General features: G+C 44.3%; 1 long non-coding RNA gene across 1 annotated transcript; it reads right to left on the bottom strand.

Annotated features, from left to right (window-relative positions):
- Positions 1–340: 340 nt before the first annotated feature.
- LOC132540831 (uncharacterized) lies at positions 341–9,262 on the bottom strand. Its single transcript, XR_009551955.1, has 3 exons — positions 6,929–9,262; positions 4,024–4,274; positions 341–1,048 (listed from the first exon to the last, which is right to left on the bottom strand). It is a non-coding gene; the product is annotated as an uncharacterized LOC132540831 (long non-coding RNA).
- Between the last annotated feature and the right edge of the window lie 147 nt (positions 9,263–9,409).

Raw genomic sequence — 9,409 nt, 5'->3', positions numbered from 1 at the left:
TAGGGGGCAAAGTTTCATGAACAGTAAGGAAATTTGTAGTCTGATCATCCCACTTTTTAAAATTTATTTTTAAATTTTTTCCCCTTTTGTTGCCATTATTGTTTATCATGTTGTTGTAGCTATTGTTGTTATTGATGTTGTCATTGTTGGATAGGACAGAGAGAAATTGAGAGAGGAGGGGGAAGACAGAGAGGGAGAGAAAAAGACACCTGCAGACCTGCTTCACCGCCTGTGAAGTGACTCCCCTGTAGGTGGGGAGCCAGGGTCTCCAACCCGGATCCTTACTCTAGTCCTTAAGCTTCAAGCCACGTGGGCTTAACCCACTCCACTACCGCCCGGCTCACACCCCCCTTTTAAGGTTATATATATTCCTCCTTTTGTAGCCCTTGTTTGTTTTTAATTGTTGTTGTAGTTATTATTGTTATTGATGTCGTTATTAGGACAGAGAGAAATGGAGAGGAGGGGAATACAGAAAGGCAGAGAGAAAGACAGACACCTGCAGACCTGCTTCACCACCTGTGAAGTGACTCCCCTGCAGGTGGGGAGCCAGGGGCTCCAACTGGGATCCTTATGCCGGTCCTTGCGTTTCACCCCACATGCACTTAACCTTCTGCACTACCACCCGCTCCCTATTTTACTTATTTTTTGTTTATTTTTTATTTCTTTATTGGGGGATTAATGTTTTACAGTTGACAGTAAATACAATAGTTTGTACATGCATAACATTTCTCAGTTTTCCACATAACAATACAACCCCACTAGGTCCTCTGTCATCCTTTTTGGGTCTTTAGTCTCCCCCACCCACCCCAGAGTCTTTTACTTTGGTGCAATATATTTTACTTATTTTTAATAAGAGCTACAGAAAGAAAGATACAGAGAGAGAGACACCAGACTAGTGGTCAGCTCTGACTTAAGGTGGTGCTGGGGACTGAACCTGGGACTGCAAGAGCCTGAGGCGTGAAAGCTGTCTGCATAATCATTATGCTTTCTCTCCAGCCCACCAGGAGCTGTTGATTTGTCGTGCAGGCACCAAATGCCAGCAAGAACCCTGGTGGCAAAATGAAAAATCAATTAACTTAATAATAACAAATAATGAAAAGAGCACTTAGTTTACACAAGAACGATGGGAGTTTTACATGGAGCGAATTAATAAGTTTATAAAAGAACAGTGGAGGAGACAGCATAATGACTGCAAACTTTTTCCTCTTATTTATTTATTTATTTATTATTGGATAGAGACAGATAAATTGAGAGGGGAGAAAAGATAGATAGATAGACAGACAGACAGACACTGGGAGCACTGTCTCACCACTTGTGAAACTTTCCTCCTGTAGGTGGGGACCAGGGGCTTGAACTCAGGTCCTTGTGCACTGTAATGTGTGCAGTTAACCAGGTGCACCACTACATAGCCCCACAGCAAATATTTTCTTTTTAAAATTTTTGTTTTGATACGGCAGAGGGAAATTGAGGGGAGTATAGAAAAAGAGCAGTGGGTTTGTAGTGCAGGCACTGAGCCCCAGCCATAATCTTGGTGGCAAAAAAAAGAAAAAGAAAGAAAAGAAAAAAAGAAAAGGGAGCCGGGCTGTAGCACAGCGGGTTAAGCCTAAGCTCAAGGACCGGCATCAGGATCCCGGTTCGAGCCCCCGGCTCCCCACCTTCAGGGGAGTCGCTTCACAGGCGGTGAAGCAGGTCTGCAGGTGTCTATCTTTCTCTCCCCCTCTCTGTCTTCCCCTCCTCTCTCCATTTCTCTCTGTCCTATCCAACAACGACGACATCAATAATAACTACAACAATAAAACAACAAGGGCAACAAAAGGGAATCAATAAATTAAATTAAAAAAAAACTTTAAAAAAAAGAAAAAAAAGAAAGAAAAAGAAAAGAAAATACAGACATGTTACACAATTTCACTTATGGTACTATTCCATTTAAATAATATATATGGGGAGTCGGGCTGTAGCGCAGTGGGTTAAGCGCAGGTGGCACAAAGCACAAGGACCGGCATAAGGATCCCAGTTCGAACCCCGGCTCCCCACCTGCAGGGGAGTCGCTTCACAGGCGGTGAAGCAGGTCTGCAGGTGTCTATCTTTCTCTCCCCCTCTCTGTCTTCCCCTCCTCTCTCCATTTCTCTCTGTCCTATCCAACAACGACAACAACAATAATAACTACAACAATAAAACAACAGGGGCAACAAAAGGGAATAAATAAATAAAATAAATATTAAAAAATAAATAAATAATATATATGTATTTAAGATGTGTGATATAGCTCAGAAAACATTCAACAACTCTTAACAGTGATTGTCTCCAGATAATGGGTTTTGGTTGCTTTTATTTATTTTTTTTTTCTACTTTTATGCACTGCATGAATTTGCTACAGTGAATATGCATTATCTTTATATTCAGAAAAAGGAAGGCAATTTTATATTTCATAGAAGAATGTCTTCAAGGAATATACATTGTTGAAGACTATTCAATGATGTGGAAATATGTTCATGATATATTGTTAACTGAAAAATAGCAGATTACAGTATCATTCCACTTTTGAAGGCATTTTAACCTAATATATGGTGTTTCCTAGGTACAATGATTTTTTTTTCACTACCTGTTTCTGAAATAAGAATGTCTCTTATAATAGATATGAATATTTAATGTAGTGGGCTTCCCCCCCACCCCCTGCCTTCCTGCCAAGCTGTTATTAATGAGACGCTGATTCTAGCAGTTTGAGATTGGAGAAAAGGCCTTATGCGTGTAAAGAAAAGACTGGAGAAATAGTCCCCAGAACATGAGCAATGTTTATTCCTGAACTAAGATTTGTCTCCTTTTTAATTTTATTTATTTATTTTATTTTCAACCAGATCATTGCTCAGCTCTGGCTTCCGGAGAGTGCTTTGAATCTGGGGCCCTGGAATCTCAGGCATGAAAGTTTATTATTTATTTATTGTTTTTTTTTTTTTTTTTTTTTTTTTTTTTTTTACCAGAGCACTGCTCAGCTCTGGCTTATGGTAGTACAGAGGATTAAACCTGGAACTATGGAGCCTCAGGCATGACAGTCTCTTTGCATTTTTTTAGTTTTCTTCATTTGAATGGGCAGAGAGAAATTGAGAGGGGAAGAGAAGGCCAAGAAGGACAGAGACACTGGCAGCTCTGTTTCGCCCCTGTGAAGCTTCCCCCCTGCATGTGGGGTGAACGTGGGTGAATGTGGGGTGAGCATGGTAACATGTGCAGCTAACCAGGCATGCCATTATCTGCTCCCCTCCTTTTTGTATAATTATTATGCTATACCCCTGGGCTCTTTTTTTTTTCTCCAGGGTTATCACTGGGGCTTGGTGCTTGCTCTAGGAATCCACTGCTCCTGGAGGCCATTTTTCCTGGTTTTTTGTTGCCCTTGTTATTATTGTTGTCATTGCTGCTGTTGGATAAGACAGAGAGAAATCAAGGAGGGAAGATACAGAAGGGGAAAGATAGACATACCTGCTGACCTGCTTCATCGCTTGTAAAGCGACCCCCCCCACACACCTGCAGGTAGGGAGCTGGAGGCTTGAACCAGGGTTCTTTTTTTTTTTTTTTTAAGATTTTATTTATTTATTAATGAGAAAGATAGGAGAGAGAGAGAAAGAACCAGACATCATTCTGGTACATGTGTAGCTGGGGATTGAACTCAAGACCTCATGCTTGAGAGTCCAGTGCCCTAGCCACTGCACCACCTCCCGGACCACTGAACCGGGATTCTTACTCTGGTCCTTGTGCTTCATGCCATGTGCACTTAACTCACTGTGCCACTACCCGGGGCTCCCCTTTTTTCCTTTTTAAATAAAGTATACAGGTTTTGTATAGTGCATACATAGATTAAAAAAAAGAAAGAACTAAGGAAAAAAATAAAAGAAGCCAGGAAGTAGTGTCTTAAAGTGTTTGAGTTGTGTGGGCTTTCCCAGACCCACCGCTAGCAAATTTGGGAGAAATACCACAGCTTGGCAGAGGCTCTCTTGGCAGAGGCCAGGAAAGAGGAAAGAGGAACTTACATACCCAGAGTGGCCTGCGACCAGGCAGGAGCTGGCAAAAACAAGCTCTGAGCAGTTAGTAGAGTCCATTCAGCAGGAGTGGGGCTCTCGGATCAGTCTTAGCGCCATCTTGACAAGGAAACCCCTTTGAGGTAGGAGAGTCCGGCAGGCGGGGACACTGACAAATGATGGAGGAGAAGGACCCTGTGGGGTTACTCGGATGTTTAACACGCTAGCTCAGTTGCATGTCCCCAGATGCTCAGGAGAGACCTAGGACTGTGTGAAACGGAAGATGAGTTCTCTCCTTTTGAGAGAGAGCAAAACCCTTATGTTGGTTTAAGGTGAGCCCTTCCCCTCCTTCAGTACACTGGGGCAGGGCCGCCACAGGGGGATAAAGCACCAGGAGCAGAGGGAGAGAAAGGAGGGCACAGCAGAAGTCCAGCAGCTCTCTGGGAGCCCAGCAAGCTCTGGGCCTGTGTAGGGCTCAGAAGGATTTAGACGTTTAGTCAGTGGCCGAGGTACAGAGGAGAGTGCCAGGTACTGTGCCAGGTGGGCGCTTCACCCACATGGTCAATTCTTTGTAAATAACTTATTTATTTATTCATGAGAAAGGAGGAGAGAAAGAACCAGCCATCACTTTGGTATATGTGCTGCCGGAGATCAAACTCAGGACCTCATGCTTGAGAGTCTAGTGCCTTAGCCACTGTGCCACCTCACGGACCACCACATGGTCAGTTCTAATACCAACAATGATCAGAGATGAGCAGTCTGAGGCCCAGAGAGGTTATGTGGCTTGTCCAGAAGCACAGTCAGTAAGGGATGAACAGGATTCTTGCACACAGTACTAGGTGTGCTTGACTAGGCAGGCGTGCCACTGCCTGGCCCTGCCAGATGGATGGGGCTCACACCTCGCCAATCCTTCTCTAAATAGGAAACACACCAAACAAAGTTAATATTCCTATGTGTCATAATGGTAGGCAAAAAGAAAAGTTTCCATAAAGTCTTCAATCTGGGTCCATACTTGCAGAGGGATAAAGAATAGGAAAGTTATCAGGGGAGGGGATGGGATATGGAGTTCTGGTGGTGGGAATTGTGTATTGTATCCCTCTTATCCTATGGTCTTGTAAATATTTCCATTTTATAAATAAATCTAAATTTTTTTTTAAATCTTCAGTCTGAAGCAAGACAAACAAACGAAAATAAAACATACCAAAGTGGGGAAATAGCAAAGATTCTCTCATGCCTGAGGCTTCAAAGTCCCCCCCAGTTTAATTCCCTGGTACCAACACAAACCAGAGCTGAGGAATGCTCTGGTTAAAAACAAAACAAAACACTTGTAATTGGGGGGGTGGAGGGCTTGCTGTAAAGATATGCTCCTTATTGCCTTAGTGGTGGGTGTGTCTTGATGGTAGAAATTTAATCTTGGGAGTCCAGCAGTAGCACAGCGAGTTAAGCGCACGTGGCTCGAAGCACAAGGACCGGCTAAGGATCCTGGTTCCAGCCCCTGGCTCCCCACCTGCAGGGGAGTCACCTCACAAGCGTCGAAGCAGGTCTGCTGGTGTCTATCTTTCTCTCCCCCTCTCTGTCTTCCTCTCTTCTCTCCATTTCTCTCTGTCCTATTCAACAACAATGACATCAATAACAACAACAATACAACAAGGTCAACAAAAGGGAATAAATATTTTTTAAAAAAGATTAAAAAAAAAAGAAATTTAATCTTTGTATTTTATTTTCTGTGTTTTCTACTCTGCCTCTCCCAGTAAGCAGATAAATGTTCTTACAGCATGGGAGGGAGAAAAAGGAGTTTTAAGTGGATTAAAGCAGTGAGAGTGAATTACAGTGAGACACTCATGACCGAGAGATCCAGGTTTTTACTAGCAGAATGAGTTCCACCTGGCTCCACTGAGTTTGTCTCCTAAACAATACAGGGGGATTATAGTCTCATCCCAGTGAGCTGTTGCCAGGATTAACTGAGATACAGTGTACCGGAAAGTGTCAAGAACAGTACTTGGCGTAAGGGTGTTACTTGATAAATCTTACATCTGTTTCTTGGGCCAGCAAAGTAGCTCATGTGGGCAGAATTCTGCTTTGCTATGCACATGGCCCAGGTTTGAGCCTGGCCTCTTAACACATTGAAGGAAGCTTCAGTGCCACAGTCTCTTTTACTCTCTGCCTCTCTTTATCTTAAAAATAAATAAGTAAATAAGTAACTCTACATACCTAACTCTTGCCGCCCCAGGAAGGCCCAATACCCACAGCTGTTTTGGAGCAGAAAGGAATCCAGTGTCCTTGGCAGGGTCCTCTTTTTTTTTTTTTTTAACCAGAGCACTGTTCAGCTATGGCTTATGGTGGTGCGGGGGATTGAACCTGGGACTTTTGAGCCTCAGGCATGAGGTCTGTTTGCATAACCATTATGCTATCTACCCTCTGCCCCCAGCAGGTTCCTCTTACTGGACTTGCAGCTGCTTATACACCTGGTCCTCCCCCCTCCTCTACTTGGAGACTGGAGGGTCTCACTCCTCAGCCCATTGCCATCAAACATTTGGCCTCCCCTTCTATCTGTCTCAGTCATAGAAGCTACCTAGATAGTATTTTTTCCCAAAAAATATTTTCTTGGTTTTTTACTATCTTTATTTATGTATTGGATAGAGACAGCGAGAAATTGAGAGGGAAGGTGGGGGATAGAGACAGACACCTGCAGCCCTGCTACACCACTTGTGAAGCTTTCCGTCTGCAGGTTGGGACCAGGGACTCGAACCTGGGTCCTTGAGCATGGTAACCTGAACTCAAGCAGGTGTGCCACTGCCTGGCCCCTAGATAGTATTTTTAGTGCATGTGCTGTTGTGTTCAACATGACACACCTTGAAGAGCTCTCATGTGCTAACAGTGGCTCAGCTTTCCGCTCTCCATTCATATTTGTGTGAGCTCACCACCTAGTTCAGAGTTTGAATCCTTCAAACAACTTCCATGTGTTGCCGAACTGCTAACAGGCACACAGCACGTCGTGGAGACTCACAGGCAGGTTTACCAGTGTATGCCTGTGTTGCTGTGTTGGGAGAGAAGGAGAGGGGAAGGGAGGGAAGGGTGTGAGCATTCAATACGCAGAGTAACGCACCAGCCTTCTATGTTGTCTTTAGGAAAGAGAGAAGGTGGCCATTCTACTGAGCTAGTTTCAAAATCAGTTATACCAAAGTCTGAAGGGGACTGTTTTGTCTTCATTTTTATTACAGTTTGTCCAAAGTCACAATGTTTGTGGAAGATTTGGGTCATTGCACGACTTGGCAAATAACCTGGTGTGAGGCAGTGGGGAGGGAAGCAGATTCAAGTAACTGCAAGTTAGTCAGTCAGCGCAAAGTGGTCTTCAGGGCCTGACTGGGATACACACACATTCTCAGTAACATGCGAAGTTTTTTTTTTTTTTTTAACTTTTTTTTTATATTTATTTTATTTATTTTTTCCCTTTTGTTGCCCTTGTTGTTTTATTGTTGTTGTTGTTGTTGGATAGGACAGAGAGAAATGGAGAGAGGGAGGGGAAGACAGAGAGGAGGAGAGAAAGACAGACACCTGCAGACCTGCTTCACCGCCTGTGAAGCGACTCCCCTGCAGGTGGGGAGCCGGGGTTCGAACCGGGATCCTTATGCCGGTCTTTGTGCTTTGCGCCACCTGCACTTAGACCGCTGTACTACAGCCCGACTCCCAACATGCGAAGTTTTAAGGTCCAAAGGAGTGCCAAGACCAAAAACTAGTTAATATTTGTATTACTTATTGGGCAAACATTAACATCAAGAGAAGTAAAAGAAATCCATCCATAGTGCAGACTCTTTACCACCATCTTAATTTTTCCTTCCAGACTTTCAGATCCATAAGCCCATCCATAAGACATCATTGTGGATTAGACGCTTTCTATAGCCTACCTTTCCTCACACCCAGATGTCTACACACCCAGCAACACTCAGAATCGGGGCACTGTGACAACAGCCCCTTCAGACATATGGACTGACAGACAGTCCAGTAGAGGATGTTGGTAGGGCAGCGAGACACGCCCTGTTCTGCCTGTGTTATTTATGCCTCTGGCAGTGAAGCCCCTGACAAAGAAGCATGTCACTGGAACACACGCTCTTTGTTCACAGAGGTGCGTGCCAGCACCGGCTGTGTAAGTGCGGACAGTACCCTGTCTGTAGTCTCTCTTCCACTGGCTCTTTTTGCTTTCTTGTTATTTGCTGCACATTGTGGCTGTGTCTATTAATTAATCTGCAGACAAATCTTGTAAGACACACATTTAAACTGTTAGCTATGTACCATGAGGACTGTATTTTTCATACCTCTGAGTTGGCTAGAGAGGACAGACACCCAAGTCTTGTCCTGTTTCCCTATGGCTCAATAGCACCATCCTATGAGTCCCCAGATGATCTGGCTCTTAACACATAGCTACCATGTTCCTGTCTATTCCAGAATGTTCTTTTCTTTCCAACATTCTAGTTATTTTATTAGTGAGAAAGACAGGAGAGAAAGAATGAACCAGACATCACACTGGTACATGGGCTGCCAGGGATAGAACTCAGGACATCATGCTTGAGAGTCAGTGCTTTACCCACTGTGCCACCTCCCAGACCACCAGCATGTTCTCTTTACCTAAAAGATGGTACTTGCGTGGTCCGGGAGGTGGCGCAGTGGCTAAGGAACTAGACTCTCAAGCATGAGGTCCTGTGTTCGATCCTCAGCAGCACATGTACCAGAGTGATGTCTGGCTCTTTTTCTCTCTCCTCCTCTCTTTCTCATTAATAAGTAAATAAAATCTTTAAAAAAAAAAAAAAAAGATGGTACTTGCATACTCTGTTTGATAGTCAAGTCCCTGTGTAATTATTTCCAACCACCTTTCCCCTTGGCTTCATCATGGTATCAGAAAAGCCTTCAGACGCTGGAATCTTCTATCGTAGGGGTGCCATGGGGATGGGGCACAGACTATATAGCTCCTGCCACTCTGGGTGACATGACAAAGCTTCAGAGCTGAATGCAGACCCTTCAGAGCTGAATTCAGTCTGTAAAGTGATTACAATCTGTTCTGTGCCACAGGTTTGTCTGAAGAGTAAATGGAATATAATACACGTCCTGAAAGTGGATGTCCACTCGCTCCTTGTTAGCTTTTGCAATCAATTTGCTAGCATTTCTCCTTCTTACTTACTTAGTATTATTATTGCCAGCACTGAGGCTTCCAGGCCTACTTTTATTCAGAGACAGGCTGCCCAGCACCGAAGCTCCCCTCTGTGCGGTGGCCTTTCCCGGTGAGCAGCGGCGGGCCTGGGGGTGCAGACCCGCTGTCTCCTCCACAAGGCCACTTCCCTTCCCCTCTCCCTCCTGGCGGCGATGCCCGCTACATGTCAAAGACGACCAGGAAGCAATGTCATAGGAGC

The sequence above is a fragment of the Erinaceus europaeus genome, chromosome 10 (assembly GCF_950295315.1).
Source record: "Erinaceus europaeus chromosome 10, mEriEur2.1, whole genome shotgun sequence".
In the NCBI taxonomy this organism is placed as follows: Eukaryota; Metazoa; Chordata; class Mammalia; order Eulipotyphla; family Erinaceidae; genus Erinaceus; species Erinaceus europaeus.
Note: the sequence above shows the minus strand (reverse complement) of the source record. Positions and strands in the feature narration are given on the sequence as shown.